Raw genomic sequence first — 17001 nt, forward strand, 5'->3', positions numbered from 1 at the left:
GGAACATGGGGTGCCTGAGTGGCTCGGTCGGTTGAGCGTCTGACTTCAGCTCAGGTCATGATCTCACAACTCGTGAGTTCTAGCCCCATGTCAGGCTCTGTGCTGACAGCTTGGAGCCTGGAGCCTGCTTCGGATTCTGTGTCTCCCTTTCTCTCTGCCCTTCCCACCACTTGCACTCTGTGAGTCTCTCTCTTCCCAAAATAAATAAACATTAAAAAAAAATGTGTTTAATTTACCTACGGAACATTACAAATCTAAAAGCCCTCCGTGACAGAGAGGTTTTCTTCTAATAATTTTTCTCCTTTTTTTTTCTCAGCGGAATCCCTAGTTTTTGAGGGGCCCTATCTCTGTCCAGAAGAAGACTGTATTTCCCCACTTTCCTGTAGCTTGATGTAGTCATGTGACTAGATTCTGTCCCGTATGATACAAGCAGATGTTGCACAAGGAGCTTTCAGGAAATGTCCTTAAAGGGAAAGGGCTGTTACTCGTTTCCCCTTCCTCTAGCTACAACGTGAATGTGATATCTGGAGCCTGAAGAAGCCATCTCAGACTATGACGTGGCAACCACGTGCTAAGGATGAGAGAGCAAAACATAGAATCCTGGTTTCCTGGCACCATGAAATAGTTTACCAGCCCAAGAGAGATTACTGCTAGATTTTTTTTTTTTTTTTTAAATGTGGGAGAGAGGATAATCGGCTATTTTGTTAAGCCACCGTGATTTTGGATGTTTTTTTGTTCTTGTAGCTAATTCAGTTCTCAAATACGGAAAGAAATATACCTTGTTGTGCTCTAAGTTGTTTAATTTTGGCTAGTTGTGGCATCTCCATTCAATGAAGTCGTTCAAATCTGAAAGATAATTCTGCAGAGTAAAAATAAAAATAATAGTAATAATAATGCAGCTCACTCTACTTTCTCTTTCTGAGAACTGATTTAAAGCAACAGGTAAGAGGAGAAAAAGTTTGGGATTGGCTGCTATCCTTCCTTTCATGGTTTTTTTTTTTTTTTTTTTGAATTTTTTTTTATTTTTGAGAGAGAAGGGAAAAGAAAGTGCAAGAGGGGGAGGGGCAGAGAGAGAGGGAGAGAGAGTCGCAAGCAGGTTCTGTACTCTCAGGGCAGAGCCCGACTTGGGGCTCGATCTCATGATCGTGAGATCAAGACCTGAACCAAAATCAAGAGTGGAACTTTTAACCAACGGAGCCGCCCCGGCCATCCCCTTTTTATGTGTCATATTGCCTACAATTTACTGCCTAATACTCATTTTATTGTACTTCACTTTATTGCAGAGACTGTGTTTTTTACAGATTGAAGGTTTGTGGCAACCCTGCATCGATGAAGTCTATCAGTATCATTTTTCCAACACCATTTGCTCACTTTGTGTCTCTGTGTCACATTTTGGTAACCCTAGCAATATTTTATCATTATCATTATCATTATCATTATTGTTATTATTATTATACCTGTTATGGTGATCTCTGATCAGTGATCCTTGCTGTTACTATTGTAGTTGTTTTCGGCGGGGGGCGGGGGGGGGCGGGGAACATCACAAACTGCACCCACGTAAGAAGGAAAATTTAACCAGTACATGTTGTGTGTGTTTTGATTGCTTCACCCACCAGTCATTCCCCCATTTCTCTCCTCCTCAGGCCTCCCTATTTCCTGAGATACAACAATATTGAAATTAGGCTACTTAGTAACCCCTCAATGGCCTCTCGGTGTTCAAGTGATAGGAAGAGTCCCACGTGTCTCACTTTAAAGCAAAAACTAGAAATGATTAAGTTTAGCGAGGAAGGCATGTCAAAAGCTGAGATAAGCCAAAAGCTAGGCCTTTTGCACCCAACAGCCAGATTCCATTTAGGACTTTCATACCTACGAGACGTCAATGCCTGCCTTCAAAGCTTCAAAGGGCAGACTGACTTGTTTATTAGAGGCTAACGTAGCTGGTGACTCCCAATTGAAACCAATGCTCATCGACCATTCCGGAAATTCTAGCGCCCCCCCCCCCCCCCCAAATTATGCTATATCCACTCTGTCTATAGTCTATAAAGGGGACAACACAGCCTGGATTGGATATTTTATTGGATATTTTAGGCCCACTGTTGAGATCTACTGCACAGAAAAAGAGATTCCTTTGGGGGTGCCTGGGTGGCTCAGTCAGTTTAGCATCCAACTCTTGGTTTCAGCTCAGGTTATGATCTCATGGTCATGAGATCGAGCCCTGTGTTAGGCTCTGCATTGGGTGTGGATCCCGCTTGGGATTTTCTCTCTGTCTCTCTCTCTCTCTCTCTCTCTCTCAAAATAAATAAATAAATAAAATTAAGGAAAAAAAGATTCCTTTCAAAATATTACTGTGCATTGACAATAAAGTTTGGTCACCCAAGAACTCTGATGGAGATGATCAACAAGATTAATGTGGTTTTCTCATCTGCTAACACAACATCCATTCTGTAGCGCATGGATAAAGGAGTCATTTTGACTTTAAAGTCCTACTGTTTATGAAATACATTTTGTAAGGCTATGGCTGCCCTAGATAATGATTACACTGATGGATCTGGACAAAGTAAATTGCAACCTTCTGGAAAAGATTCACCATTTAGATGCCATTGATTGAGAACATTTGTGATTCATGGGAAGAGGTCAGCATATCAACATGAACAGGAGTTTGGAAGAAGTTGATTCCAACCTTCCTGGATGACTCAGAGGGGTTCGAGACTTCAGTGGAGAAAGTAACTGCAGATGTGGTGGGAATAGCATAAGAACTAGAATTAGAAATGGAGCCTGAAGATGGGACTGAATGGCTGCCATCTCTTGGTCAAACTTGAACAGACGAGGAGACACTTCTTATAGACGAGCAAGGAAGGTGGTTTCTTGCAACGGGATCTACTCCCGGTGAAGACTTGAAATGACAGCAAAGATCTAGAATATGAAATAAACTTAGTTGATAAAGCAGTGGCAGGGTCTGAGAGGATTGACTCCAATTGTGAAAGGAAGTACCACTGTGGATAAAATACGATCAAACAGGATCACATTTCAAAGAGGAATTATTTGTGAAAGGAAGGGCCAACTGATGTGGCGAACTTTGTGTCTTATTTTAGGACATTGCCACAGCGGCGCCCACCTTCAGCAGCCACCCACCCCGAGGCAAGACCTCCTGGCAGCAAAAAGATTATGACTCCCTGAAAGCTCGATGATGGTTAGTCTTGTTTAGCAATAAAGTAGTTTTAAATTAAGGTAGATGCATTGTTTTCCTAGACGTAATGGTAGGGCACACTTAATAGACTTCAGCAGCATGTAAAAATTAAGTTTTATACGCACTGGGAAACCAAAATATTCATTTGGCTGGCTTTATTGCAATATTCCCTTGATTGCACTGGTCTGGCACTGAACCTGTAGTACCTCTGAGCTGCGCCTGTATAAATGACGCACGAATAGTAGAGGGTCCACACATAATGGGTGGTTTAGTTGTTTTGCTAAGCGTTTTTCAAATCTTTAATAATGTGCCTCAGAACACGCAGCCAGTAAAAGTGCAGAACTAGAGTTTGAATCTGGGAGTGTTGGGTTTAAAAATCTTCAGATCACATTGGGCAATTTATTATTATTTTTTAAGTTTATTTACTCTGAGAGAGAGAGAGAGTCAGAGAGTGGGAGTGGCAGGGAGAAAGGGAGAGAGAGCGAGAATCCCAAGCAGGCTTGGTGTGGGGCTTGAACTCACGAACTGTGAGCTCATGGCCTGAGCCAAAACCAAGAGTTGGACGCTTAACCGGCTGAGCCCCCCAGGCACCCCCACGTTGGGAACTTTAGGTGTTTATCTCCATTATGAGTGGTATGTGATAAAATCTTCCCACTAGGTGTTTTCTGAAAAGAGCATTTTTCTTCTGCCTTTCTCTAGGGGTCACCCTGTTAACTCCCTTTCCATATTAACAGTGTGTTTCAACTAGGACCAAGTTTTGCCCTATTTTGTAAGTCAATTTTTTTTTTAAAGTAGATTTCATGTGCAGCACAGAGTCCAGTGCAGGGCTTGTACCCACAACCCTGAGATCAAGACCCTGAGAGTAAGACCTGAGCTGAGATTAAGAGTCGGATGCTCTCAATCGACTGAGACACCCAGGTGCCCCAAGTCAATTTTTTTCTATCAGAAATAGCAAGCATGGAAACTTTGAAAAAAAAGAATGACCGTATCAGGACTGTGACTTCAGAAAGAATAAAAATAGATCAATTTCGTCTTCACTGGATAGTATGCTTTAAAAATATATATATATATTATGTACTTATGTTACAGAACAGCAAAAATATAAGAGTTTCCATATTAGGAACATTTTTTGATAAAAAAAATTTGGTATTTATTAGCAATAATCACATTGTTTAAAAAAGGAAAGCTATAGTCTTTGCAAATTCTATTTGAAAATTAATGTATAGATTTGGGAAATATATCCCGGTGCAAGGCATATGATAAACTTTAACGCAGAGGACAATGCTTTCTAAGGAAATCAGGATACGAGCCTTGTGTCACTGACAGGAGCTGGTGCAGGTTAAGAAGAAGAATGAAAATACATTAAGCTTGCAGAGAAACCATCCTTTCTGCATGGATGTGAGAGCTTTAGAGCAAGAACAGCTTAGGGGAGATAAGCCCAGCTCTTATTCCCAGCAAAAGGAAACTGGAGTTAAGAACATTTTATAAGAATCAGTGTTAAACTAGGTAGGGGTTTACTTGGCCATCAAGAGTGCAGTTTTCACTTGCACTGAGAGGCCAGACTCAGGGCTCAGATAGAAAGGAATGTGCTTCCCTAGTACCCAAGGGAACTGAGAAAGAGAAATTTAGCAGCTGCTTCAAATCTTCTTAGTAGCAGTCGGGGTATATAGCTAAACTAACCAAACAAATAAATGGCTCTGGTTTTGGACTGGCAGTGGAAAGAAGTGAACTAGAATGGAAACTGGAAACAATTTAAAAGACAGCTCTGTATGGGAACATGAGTGAAATGGCTTTATGCAACACATATGCTTATTTGCCTCCTTTGTACCTAATTTGTACCTAACGATCTGCTTGGACTAGATAACCGGTTTATACACCCTAAATGGATGACAGTGAAATGGATCTGAAGTGAAAGCGCACACATCCCAGGGGCAGAGTATGAGCTCCTCACGGGACTATGCGTCTTTGATAAAGGTTGGTGAACGAATGAATGATCCTCACTCCGCTCCAGGGCCTACTCTTTAAGCTGCCTCTGCACATTTCCCCCTATTTTTCTTTCAGTTGGGTAGCCACTCTAATGTACTGTGACAGCAAAAAAAAAAAAAAAAAAAAAAAAAAAGGCTATCAATTCTTTCTATCGTAGGTGTATACCCCTTTGCGCCGTTGCTTTGCAGCTCCCCCCCTCAGGAAACAGTCTAGTTCACCCTCCTTAAATCTGGATTTGACCATGTGCTTTGCTTTGGCCGATGGGACGTTAGCAAATAGGTTGCAAGCAAAGGCTTGAAAAGTACTTATGCATAAAGGCTTGTCCTCTCTCAGGGACTCTGCCCACTCCTACTCAGAAAAAGTCCAGACTAGTCTCCAAGTGGGTGAGAGAGCCCTAGGAGAGAGGAGCCAGACTTCCCAGCCAATCCAGCCTTTTCAGATGACATAGAGTGAGCTGAGTCCAGCTCACCTTGCATGCAGCAAAACAGACCCCGATTGCTTACCCACATAATTGTGAGCAAAGAATGAGACACCACTAGCACTATCAACAGTAGCCAAACTGTAGAAAGAACCCAAATGTCCATCAAGAGATGAATGGATAAAGAAGACGTGGTATGCATATATACAATGGAGTATTATCATTCGGCGATCAAGAAGAATGAACTCTTGCCATTTGCAACTACGTGGATGGAACTGGAGGGCATTGCGTGAAGCGAAATTGGTCAGTCAGAGAAAGACAAATATCATATGACTTCACTCACATGAGGACTTTAAGAGACAAAACAGAGGAACATAAGGGAAGGGAAGCAAAACTAATATAAAAACAGGGAGGGGGACAAAACATAAAAGACTCTTAAATATAGAGACCAAACAGAGGGTTGTGGAGGGGTTGTGGAGGGGGTGGGCTAAATTGGTAAGGGGCACTAAGGAAGACACTTGGGATGAGCACTGGGTGTTATACATAGGGGGTGAATCGTTGGAATCTACTCTCTAAATCATTGTTGCACTATATGCTAACTAACTTGGATATAAATTAAAAAAGAAAGAAATTTAAAAGGATGAGACTCTGCTACAAGGCACTTTATTTGGGGCATGATTTGTTACACAGCAAAAGCTAACACCGGTACCGAAGGGTATATAGCAATTACTATTGTTCAAATAGAAAATGTTACAAGACTTTACCAACCATGATATGGGGATATCTTTTTTTTTTTTTTGGAAGACTAAAATAAATTTAATATTTCTTTATTTTTATACTAATTTATTTTACATTTTAAAAAATAATACAGTTTAAAGCAAGTATTAAAGTACAACACCTAGCTAAAATTAAGTGATTCACCAAATTAAGTAATTTGAATATCCTTAATAATTGAGTCTCCTGTTTCCAAGTCGTATATCTGATACCCTCTTTCATGTATTTATGCAAATTAACCGTGCTTATTTTACATCCAAATCTGAAAACCTAAATATGTTTAGTCTTTCAAGTCTGATTTCTGTTATTTATTATTATTTTTTTAAAAATATTTTTCAATGTTTATTCATTTTTGAGAGACAGAGCACCAGTGGGGGAGGGGCAGAGAGAGGGAGACACAGAATCCAAAGCAGGCTCCAGGCTCTGAGCTGTCAGGACAGAGCCCCCGATGTGGGACTGGAACCCACAGAACCACGAGATCATGACCTGGGCTGAAGTTGGACACTCAACCGACTGAGCCACTCAGGAGCCCCTGTTATTTATTATTTCTGTTAACTCTCATTCATGATGACTTGTGTTCCTCATGTATTTTGTATTTTCTGACTGTGAGTCAGTTGTTATAAATTTATCCCTTGTTATTCTTGAAGTCTGTGGGTTTTTTTTTTTTTAGTGATTATTTATTTTTTAGAGAGAGAACAAGTGGGGGAGGGGCAGAGAGAGAGGAGGACAGAAGATATGAAGTGGGCCCTGCACTGACAGCAGAGTACCTGATGTGGGGTTTAAACTCACCAATCGTGAGATCATGACCTGAGTCGAAGTCGAATGCTTAACCAACTGAGCCACCCAAGCACCACTGAAGTCTTTTTTTTGTTTTTAATTTACTTTTGTTTTAAGTGTATTTATTTATTTAGAGAGAAAGAGAGATGGAGCAGAGGAGGGGTAGAGAGAGAGGGATAGAGAGAGAATCCCAAGCAGTCTCCACCCCATCAGCACGGAACCTGACATGGGGCTTGAACCCACAAACCAGGAGATCATGACCTGAGCCAAAAACAAGACTCAGGCCTTTAACTGACTGAGCCACTCAGGCGCCCCTAAAGTCTGTTTTAAGTTGGATTATTGCAGAATGGATTTACATTTGTCTTTTCCAGGTACCTAGGGACACATAGGTAGCGTGAATTTGTGCCTTAAAATGTAAGAGGACCTGCTTGTTGCAAGAAACTCTCAGGGAAACATTCCCTACCCACCTGCATCTAGCCAAATCCAAGGCTAAACAGGTAAGTTGTTGTTTTTTTAAATTTTTATCTTTTTGAGTTTATTTATTTATCTTGAGGAGAGAGAGAGAGAGAGAGAGAGAGAGAGAGAGAGAGAGATTGAGAATCTTAAGCAGGCTTCACACCCATCATGGAGCCCAACTCGGGGGCTCGATCTCACCACTGAGAGAGTATGACCTGACCCAAAATCAAGAGTTGGATGCTTTACTGACTGAGCCACCCAGGCACTCTTAGTTACTGAATTTTGTAATGTATCTATGGTTATGCACTATTCTCATCAGCCTAGTTCCCAGCAAGAATACTGACCTCTAACAAGTACCTGCCTTAGTAATAAAGGGTAACTGGTAAACGCACAAACATTTAAAACTGAAAGAGACTTAATGCAACCCCTTCATTTTAATAAGGAGGAAATTGACTCAAAAGATTAAAGGATTTTTCTAAAATAACTAGCTAGAAACAAGGTTTCTTTATCCCAGATCATTGTCTTAACCATCAGCATGAGTGGTGGTGGTTGGTGACCATAAGATGTAGACTTGGAAACAAGGCAAACTTTGGAAAGAAAATGCTGTGCATTGAGTAAACCATACCTCTGAGCTGCCTCTGGGTAAACCATACCAAAATAACCACCTCAACACTGTACAGCCCATGCTATTATGGACACCAAGCACTGGACTCATGAAGGTAGTAAATTAGGGAACGGGACATAGCACGGTCAAGTGTTACTGAGAAAGGACTTTAGGCAATAATAGACATGTATACATAAAATCAATCTATAATGTGTCCTTATAATCTCTGTACCACAACCATGCCTACTTTTTGTAACTTACTTATTTATCCCTCAAAGCCTCTTTCCCGTCTCTGTCTCCTTTCCCCATCAATACTCTCCTCCGTAACATTTTAACCAGATTATACCTCCACAATTAATTCTTTACATGGCAGGGGAAGGGTAAAAAGTATAGAACACATAGGCATTGTAATTTCCCCTTCTTCTTGAATTCCCTAGACTTAGTCTTAACTATATAATTTTAGTCATTTTCTCTATATATTTAATTCAAGGGTAAGTTAAGAATAAAACATCATTTTTTCCTTTAAGATAATGATAGGATTGCTGCATTATGCACATCACAATCCATAGCTTGGAAAAAAAAAAAAAACTTGAAGAAAAACAAAAGGCATTAAACTTACCAAACATTTTTAAGACTAGAAGTATCTCCCCCATCAATCTTGCTAAATAGAGGATTAAATACCTTTATTTTTTTGTATTTAAAAAAATTTTTTTAACGTTTCTTTATTTTTGAGTGGGGGGGGGGGGGAGAGGCAGAGAGAGACGGAGACACAGAATCCAAAGCAGGCTCCAGGCTCTGAGCTGTCAGCACAGAGCCTGACGCGGGGCTCAAACTCACGAACCACGAGATCGTGACCTAAGCTCAAGTCAGACACTTAACCAACTGAGCCACCCAGGAACCCCAAGGATTAAATACCTTTAAAGGAATAACCTAGAAATGCCTCTAGCTTTGAAATTTACCAGATAAAGGCTTACGTCCCTACAAAGCAATAAGAAAATAGCAGAACCCTAACCTCTAATTCTGTTTTCTTTTTCTAAAATGTACTGTCTTCTAAATATGCAACCTCCTTGATATAGTATTGACTTTGGGCTTTGGTTGCATGTGGCAGTAGCTGCCAATACATCAATAATCTGAAAGGTAATGAAAACTCAGTGGTATTGATGGTATGTGAATATGGCCAATTTGCAGTTATTCCGGGATCCTATTCTAGTCCCGTGTTGATAACAGAGTCCCCGGTGTGTTATCTCTTTAGCAATCTCTTATGCTTTTGAGTAAATTGATGTTCAACTTGTTTGTGAAATTATTAGTACAGAAATTATCATCCTCAAGCGTGAACACATAAAATTGGACTTCTAGCTTCTTGAAGTTATCGTCTCCCTAACTCTGAACTTGCGAGTTTGCATCTTGGGCTGCTTAGTCCCTGTCTGCAGTGTAGGAAAGTTCCAGCTCAGACCGGAATAATTCAGATCCTCTGTACGCGGTGGGTAAGGAAAGCTGGCCAGCAGACCATCAGCCCCAACGCTGGATCAGGCTCTCACTGCTGATCGAATCTCATCCTCGCACCCCAATATTTGCAGAACGTTGATTCCCCACTGATTACTTCTGTGCCTGAGTCCTTGCCTTCTACTTTCATAGGATGGAGATTTGACAGCTACTCTTCTGATGCCTCACTACCCCTACCCTTGTGAATGGGGTTCTCCTCCATTTCTCCAGTTTCAGCTATCCTAGTGAATGACTTCCCCCTCTGAAAGTCACTGTCCTGTGACCAAATATCCAATAGCTAACTCCTAGACCTCCCTTTCCTCCTGGAACTTTTCCAGCTGCCTGACAGTTAGATATTTACCGGTCATCTGCCTTGCTGACAGCAGTGTGGCGGGTTCAAGCCCAGATTTCATCACCTCCAAACCAAGACTATGCTTTGTCTCTACTAGATCCTACCACTATCTATCCTTACATTTTAACGATGTTCCCCAAATGAGAGATTTGGTGAAGGGGGCTGGACAAAGAAACCCTCCTAAGGACACTGCTTTCCTAAACAGTCACGTTGCACGGGCAAAAGCCAACCCTCTTTATCTAGTTGATGTCAGTGTTACTCAAAGTCTCAGTGTTTCTGAGAGGAGATGTTCTAGGAGGCCTGGAGCATGGACGAAAAGATGGCCCCCTAGAAGATGGTCTTCACATTTGGCAGGAAAGGCAAATTTAAAGCTCTCTTGATCCATAAACGAGTCTCTAAAAACAAGTGAGGCTTTGGAATAACAGCCACCAGATTTGGGGAGTCAACGGGCATCCGGCATCTTGAATCAGTGTCTTTCTGAGGCAAAAGGAAAATAACGCACCTACCGTATCTTGAAATGAAAGCAGAACATCGTTTGCTGCAAAGCTATAGCTTAATGTTTTCAGTGCAACATGGATCCCTTTTCTCAACCTTCATTCAGGATGTCCTGACTACAACTCCCTCTTCAAAGCTAAATGGCAATGACAGCAGAGTCCAAATGGATGATTAATGCCTAAACCCTAAACTTGCCTTGGATCATACGACTGTTTCAGGTAAAAGCAGAGGGTAGCTAAGCCTAAATCATGCAAATTATTGTCGGTAGCAGCCAATGGAGTAATGCCTCTCAGATCTCCTAGTGCAGGAAGATTAATCAGCCTCCCAAGCTGCTGGCCATCCTTCTCAGGTCTGCTCCTGGCCAATGACTGAGCACGGCGGGGTTACTAACGAGACCATTCCTGGGAGACAGGGGCTCCTCTGATGAGAGTTTGGCTCAAGGATTCCCTTTTATCCTTGCTGAAACTTTCTTAGAACCACACAGCTGTATGTATGTGGCTTTCCTCCTTCCCTCCCTCCCCGCCTTCTTCCTTTTCTCATTCCCTCTCTTCTCCGCGGGTCTCGGACTCACATCACGGTCTGATAGCTCGCCCTGCCTTCTTCCACTTCCTCCCTGCGATCCCTCACGGATGTTTTCCCCGATAAGTTTCTTACATATCTAATTCCTTCTTGGCATCCGCTTTCCAGAGACCCTGGACTAAATCAGTATTTACCTATTGTGTTTTGCATGTGCATTCTAAAACCAAACATAATTTCTGAATTCAGGGCCAAGTATCACTCACTAAAAAGAGGAAGATCTAATAATGAAAGAAATACCTATGTGAATTATATGAATCAACTAACTCTGCTGACTTATACATAGACAAGAATAGTCCAGTTGGGAATAAGTTAACTAGCTTCAGCAAGGCCCTACAGATTAGAAGAGCCACCGGAAGAACCAAAAGGAAAGCGGTGGGACAAGCCAGTCTTCCCTGTTCTCCGTGCACGGAGAAAGGCATACAACTTCGAAACCACAGCACTGCCCCAAAGCTTGGCTAGGGATAGATAGGGCTCTGGGGGACATCTTATTCCTTCGTTATCTGTCCACTCAGCCACACGATAAAGTCCATCGGGCACCCACTCTACAACAAGCAGTGTGGTGGGCCCTGAACATAAGAGAGATCAGACAAGAGCCTTGCCCTCAAGGCTGATAGAGTCGGGCCCATCCTGGCCATCACTTGGCATTTTCCCTTTTGCTAGGAACACAGGTGTCCGTCAATGGGTACACCTTATACCTTTAGAATTCCTAAGTTTCCAGACTATATCCAGGAATCTATTTGAACTTCATCTGTTATTAAGGGTTATATATATATATATATATATATATATATATATATATAATTAAGTACATGGGATTTGGTTATAGTTTCTTTTCTAGTTTTGAGTTGTTTGAAATTTGTCATATGGAAATTAGGTAAAAGTGAAAAATTGTTTCATAGATTTGAACTTTTTTTTTTCCTTTTTTATGTGGAAATGATTTCAAACTTACAGAAAAGTTGAAAGAATAAGAATAGGACTAAGAACATCTGTATTGTTCCCTCATCATTAGCCTTTTGCCACCTTTGCTTTATCATTAGTCCTGTCTCTCTAACAATTGTTTTCTGAACTTTGAGGGTAAGTTACACACAATAAGACTCTTTATGTCTCTATATATCAGTGTTTATTTCCTAACAACTGCACAATTATTAGTTTCAGTAAAATTAACACCACATAATGCTTTTGTCTAATCTAATCTGTCATTGGCACGGGTATTCCCGTGTTGTCAGTTAACTCAATAACGTTCTTTTTTTTCTTTTTAATGTTTATTTTTGAGAGAGAGAGATAGAGAGCAAGCAGGGGAGGGGCAGAGAAAGAGGGAAACAGAGAATCCCAAACAGGCTCTGTGTTGTGAGCACAGAGCCCGGCACAGGGCTCAAACTCAACCGTGAGATCATGACCTGAGCCAAAATCGAGTCGGACGCTTAACCGACTGAGCCCCCCAGGTGCCCCTCAGTACGTTCTTCATAGAAAATTTTCCTGCAGTACAGGAGTCAGGCTAGAGTCGGTTTGCACTTGGTTGTTATGCTTCTTTCTTCTCCCTTCGTTGAGGACATTTCTCCACTCTTGTTGACATTTTTGAAAAATATAGCTCCCCCGCCTTTTTTTTTTTTTCTTTTTTTAAAATAGAATGTCCTCCACCTTGGGTTTGGCTAGTGTTTCCTCCTGATTAGATGCAAGGGTGCCTTCTGGGCCATAATACTACACAGGTGACGTCCCCTTCTCAGGGTAGCATCTCCGGAGGTACATGATATTCGCCTGCTCTTCATTGGTGATGTCGATTTGGATCACCCCAGTCAACATTGTCCAGTTTCTCCGTTGTATAATTGCTCTTTTCTTCCCTTTTGGCAACTAAGAAGCGGTTTGAGGGTAGACACTTCCGGACCAAGCTCCTCATCAAAATGCCTAGATTGAGCATCTACTGATGATCCTTGCCTGCCACAGGCTTCACTATGAGTGCCCAGCTGCAGCACACCCTCAAGTTGATCAGCGAGCCCTGAGCAAAGGTCCTCCTTCTCCCCAGTTATTTACTTATCCGTTTATTCTTGCTTATTACCTATTGTCATCAGTATTGACTTGCAGGTTATTATTTCTCCAATGATTTATACTATTAATTATTTTTGTGCTCCGATCGCTCTGGATTTGGCCGATGCGTGCCCCATCAGGCTGGCTCCCGTGTCTTTGTGACATGCCATGGATATTTTTGTAATCTTATTTTAATTTTTCATTTTTAAATCTTATTTATTTTGAGAGAGCGATCACGCACGCACGTGTACACTCACAAGCAGGGGAAGGGCAGAGAGAGAGAGAGAGAGAGGAAGAGAATCCCAAGCAGGCCCTCCACTGTCGGCACAAAGCCCAAGGTAGGGCTGCAACACAAAAACCACAAGATCGTGAGCTGAGCTGAAATCAAGAGTCCAACGCTTAAGCAATGGAGCCACCCAGGCACCGCGGTATTTTTTTAATAACTGCATTTTTAATAATAAATCCTACTATCGCTGGAAGAAAAGAAAAAGAAAAACTAGATTTAAAAAAAATGCAGATCTTATCGAAAAGAGTTTCAGGCTGCTTTGTGGTTGCTTGAATTGTATTCTCATAGTCCTTTGGGTTATAACGTTTTTTTCCTTCAATAAGTAAAAATGTCTTGAGCATACATTGTGCATCACGTGTGCAAGGCCCTATTGAAGTCCAACGGGAAGGTTAAAGGGGTATAAATTGTGGTCTTCCTGACGCTAAGGAATTGCTAATACAGCTTTAGACGGAAGGTCTCCGAGGGCTCTCGGAATGTTGAATAACACGTGAAGGCAAAGCACATACGAAGATAATCAGAAGTTAAGTAAAACCTCCTCCTTCTGAGGAGTTGCAGGGAAACCAAATCGATTCGACCTGGTGCCAGCCCTGCCTTCCTGAGCTCTCCTGGGGGCCGTGGACAGCTGGAGACCCACACTTGCCAACGTCCCCTGCCCACAGGAAAGCATCGGAGAGGCGCTGGGGGACAGAGGAGAAGCAGGGACCCTTCTTCTCCAGAAGCCGGTGTGAACAGCTGCAGGCAGCTGACGTGGGTGTTGGCCTGTGGTTTTTCAGTTGTACTCTGGGAGTCCCGGCTGCGGTGCTGAAGGAGCCTGTCTGCCTCTGTGTTCCATGCCCTCTCATCCCTGTCTTGTCTCCAGACGTGTTTAGGTCCCTAGTCCCCAGCACTAAACGTCACGCTCAAACCACGGAGGTGGCTTCTGTTTTCCTAATAGAATGTGACTCATCAGTCTCTTATTTATTTGTCACCCACTTGTACATTTGCCGCGAGCCAGGCACTCTGCTTCGCAAATACGAACTCCTTTGATCTTTGTAGTCACCCCGTGAAGCAGGCAGTTATTTTTTCCTGATAGGCACAGAGGTAACTTGCCTAAGGTCACGGTGCCGGTAAGCAGTGGAGCTGGGATTCAAACCCAAAACGTGTGACTCCGGAGTTCACGCCTTTATTCTTGTAATTTTAACGAACAATCCCTATGAGGCGGTATTAGTCGGCTCAGGTTGCCATTGAAATATCATACACGGGGTGGTTTAAATCACAGAAATTTCTTGTCTCACAGTTCTGGAGGCTGAAAGCGCCAAGATCAAGGTTCTGGCAGACTGGGTTTCTGGTGAGAGCTCTCTCTTCTTGGCTTGCAGATGACGACCTTCTCACTAGCTGCTCACGTGGCCTTTGCTCAGTAGACAGAGAGAGAGAGAGAGAGGGAGAGAGAGAAAGCGCTCTCATGTTCCTTCTTACAAGCACACTAATCCTATCAGATCAGAGCCCCAACCTTATGACTTCATTGAATCTTTTTTCTCCTAGTTGTGTTGAGACACAACTGACACACAACACTATATAAGTTTAAGGTATACAACATAACGATTCAATTTATGTGTGTTGTGAAATGATCACCATGATAAGTGTAGTTAACATCAACTCATATAAGATATGAAAGAAAGAAAGGAAGAAAGAAAGGAGATAGAAAGAAGATAGAAAAGAGAGAAAGAGAGAAAGAAAAGAGAAAAGAAAGGAGAAGAAAAGAATAGAAAAGAAAGGAAAGGAGAAAAGAATAGAAAAGACAAGAAAAGAGAAGTTTTTCTCCTTGTGGTGAGGACTCAGGATTTTCCCTCATAACAGCTTTCCTGCACATCACACAGCAGTGGTGGCTGTAATTATCACATTACACATCACATCCCCAGTGCATATTTGTCTTCTAAGTGGAGGCGTGTGCCTTTTGACCACCTTCTCCTATTCCGTGCATTAGGATAGAAGTTCCATGGGATCAGGATGGCATTTCCTCTTTGTTCACTGGGGTATCCCCAGCGCCTAGAGCAGTGCCCAGCAGAGCTGCTCAGTAAATACTTGTGGAACTATTGACTAAATTGGTCCTGAAGTTCTTACCCCCTGAATAGTTGTTTGTTGCTGCATAACAAATCACCCCAAAGTTAGCGGTTTGTTCTCTCATGGTTGCTATGGGTCAAGAATCTGGGGACAGTTTGGCGAGGGAATTTGAAGTCACCTCGGGGCTCGCTGGGGGAGGATCCCCTGCCAGGCTCACTCACAGGCTGTTGACAGGGGCCCTCGGTTCTTCAACATAGGGACCTTGCCATGGACCTCACCCCAGTCTTCCCCACAAGAGAGCAGATGACTTTCCCCAACGGGCGTGATGGGAGACAGACGGAGAGCCACACACATCCAAGACAAAAGCTCCAGTCCTTCGATAATCTAGTGTCAGAAGTGACATCTCGTGTCACACTCATTAAGATGGCTATTCTCAAAACAACCGGTAAATAACAAGTCCTGTTACGGATGTGAAACAATTGGAACCCTTGTGCACCACCAGTTAAGAATATAAAATGGTGTAGCTGCTGTGTAAAACAGTTTGGTAGTTAAGCAAAAAAGTAAGCATTGAGTTACTGTGCGATGAAGCAATCCTACTCACAGGGATATTCCCAAAAGAATGGGAAGCAGGGACTTGCACACCCATGTTCGCAGCGGAATTATTCACAATAGCCCCAAAGCGGAAGCAGTCCAAATGCCCATTGGCAAAGGGCTAAGCAACTGCGGCATATTAAGGTATCGTACGGTAGAATATTACTTAGCCTTAAAAGGGAAGGAAATTCTGACACAGGCCACAACATGGATGAACCTTTGAGGACATGATTCTGAGTGATGTAAGCCAGTCACAAAAGGACAAATACAGTATGATTCCACTTACAGGAGGTATCTAGAATAATCGGACTCCCAGAGAATAAAAGGACGGTGGTCGCTAGAGGCTGGGGGGCAGGCGGGGAATGGGGAATTGTTTAATCGGGATAGAGTTCCAGTTTGAGATGATGAAAAAGTTCTGGACGCGATGGTGGTGTTGGTTGCACAACACTGTGAATGGCATTACACTGAACGGCACCCTGAAAGATGCCACCCATGCTTTCGGTGAGTCAAGAATCTGGGAACAGCATAGCCGGGCGATTCTGGGTTGGGGGGTCTCTCTCAAGACTCAACTGTCCACGGAGCCATCCACTGAAAAATGGTTACATAGTCAATATCATATTAAATATAGTTAACCACAAAATTTAAAATAATAATAAAAATGAAGAAGCGACATAATTTCGGCCAAAAGACTGAGTTCCAGCCCACACTCAAGGAGAGAGGAATTAAGTTCTGCCTCTTGAGCTAAGGAGTAAAAAAGAACTTGCGGGTGTATCTTTAAAACCACCACGCCTTTCAAAAGGCTTCCATTCTTGGGGCGCCTGGGTGGCACAGTCGGTTAAGCGTCCGACTTCAGCCAGGTCACGATCTCGCGGTCCGCGAGTTCGAGCCCCATGTCGGGCTCTGGCCTGATGGCTCAGAGCCTGGAGCCTGTTTCCGATTCTGTGTCTCCCTC

The 17001-nt window shown here is 42.6% G+C and overlaps 2 long non-coding RNA genes across 2 annotated transcripts in view; both read left to right on the forward strand.

Moving 5' to 3' along the window:
• Window positions 1-4391: 4391 nt before the first annotated feature.
• The window catches only part of LOC121014672 (uncharacterized), a 30435-nt gene continuing 17825 nt past the window's right edge, over window positions 4392-17001 (forward strand). Inside the window, exons 1-2 of the long non-coding RNA XR_005783355.1 lie at window positions 4392-5161; window positions 7514-7639. This is a non-coding gene — a long non-coding RNA (uncharacterized LOC121014672). The remainder of the gene's footprint in view (window positions 5162-7513; window positions 7640-17001) is intronic.
• Window positions 10226-17001, forward strand: part of LOC121014673 (uncharacterized) — a 9805-nt gene continuing 3029 nt past the window's right edge. The window contains exon 1 of the long non-coding RNA XR_005783356.1: window positions 10226-10749. This is a non-coding gene — a long non-coding RNA (uncharacterized LOC121014673). The remainder of the gene's footprint in view (window positions 10750-17001) is intronic.

This window comes from Herpailurus yagouaroundi, unplaced genomic scaffold (genome assembly GCF_014898765.1).
Source record: "Herpailurus yagouaroundi ecotype Mexico unplaced genomic scaffold, PumYag 203, whole genome shotgun sequence".
Classification (NCBI taxonomy): Eukaryota; Metazoa; Chordata; class Mammalia; order Carnivora; family Felidae; genus Herpailurus; species Herpailurus yagouaroundi.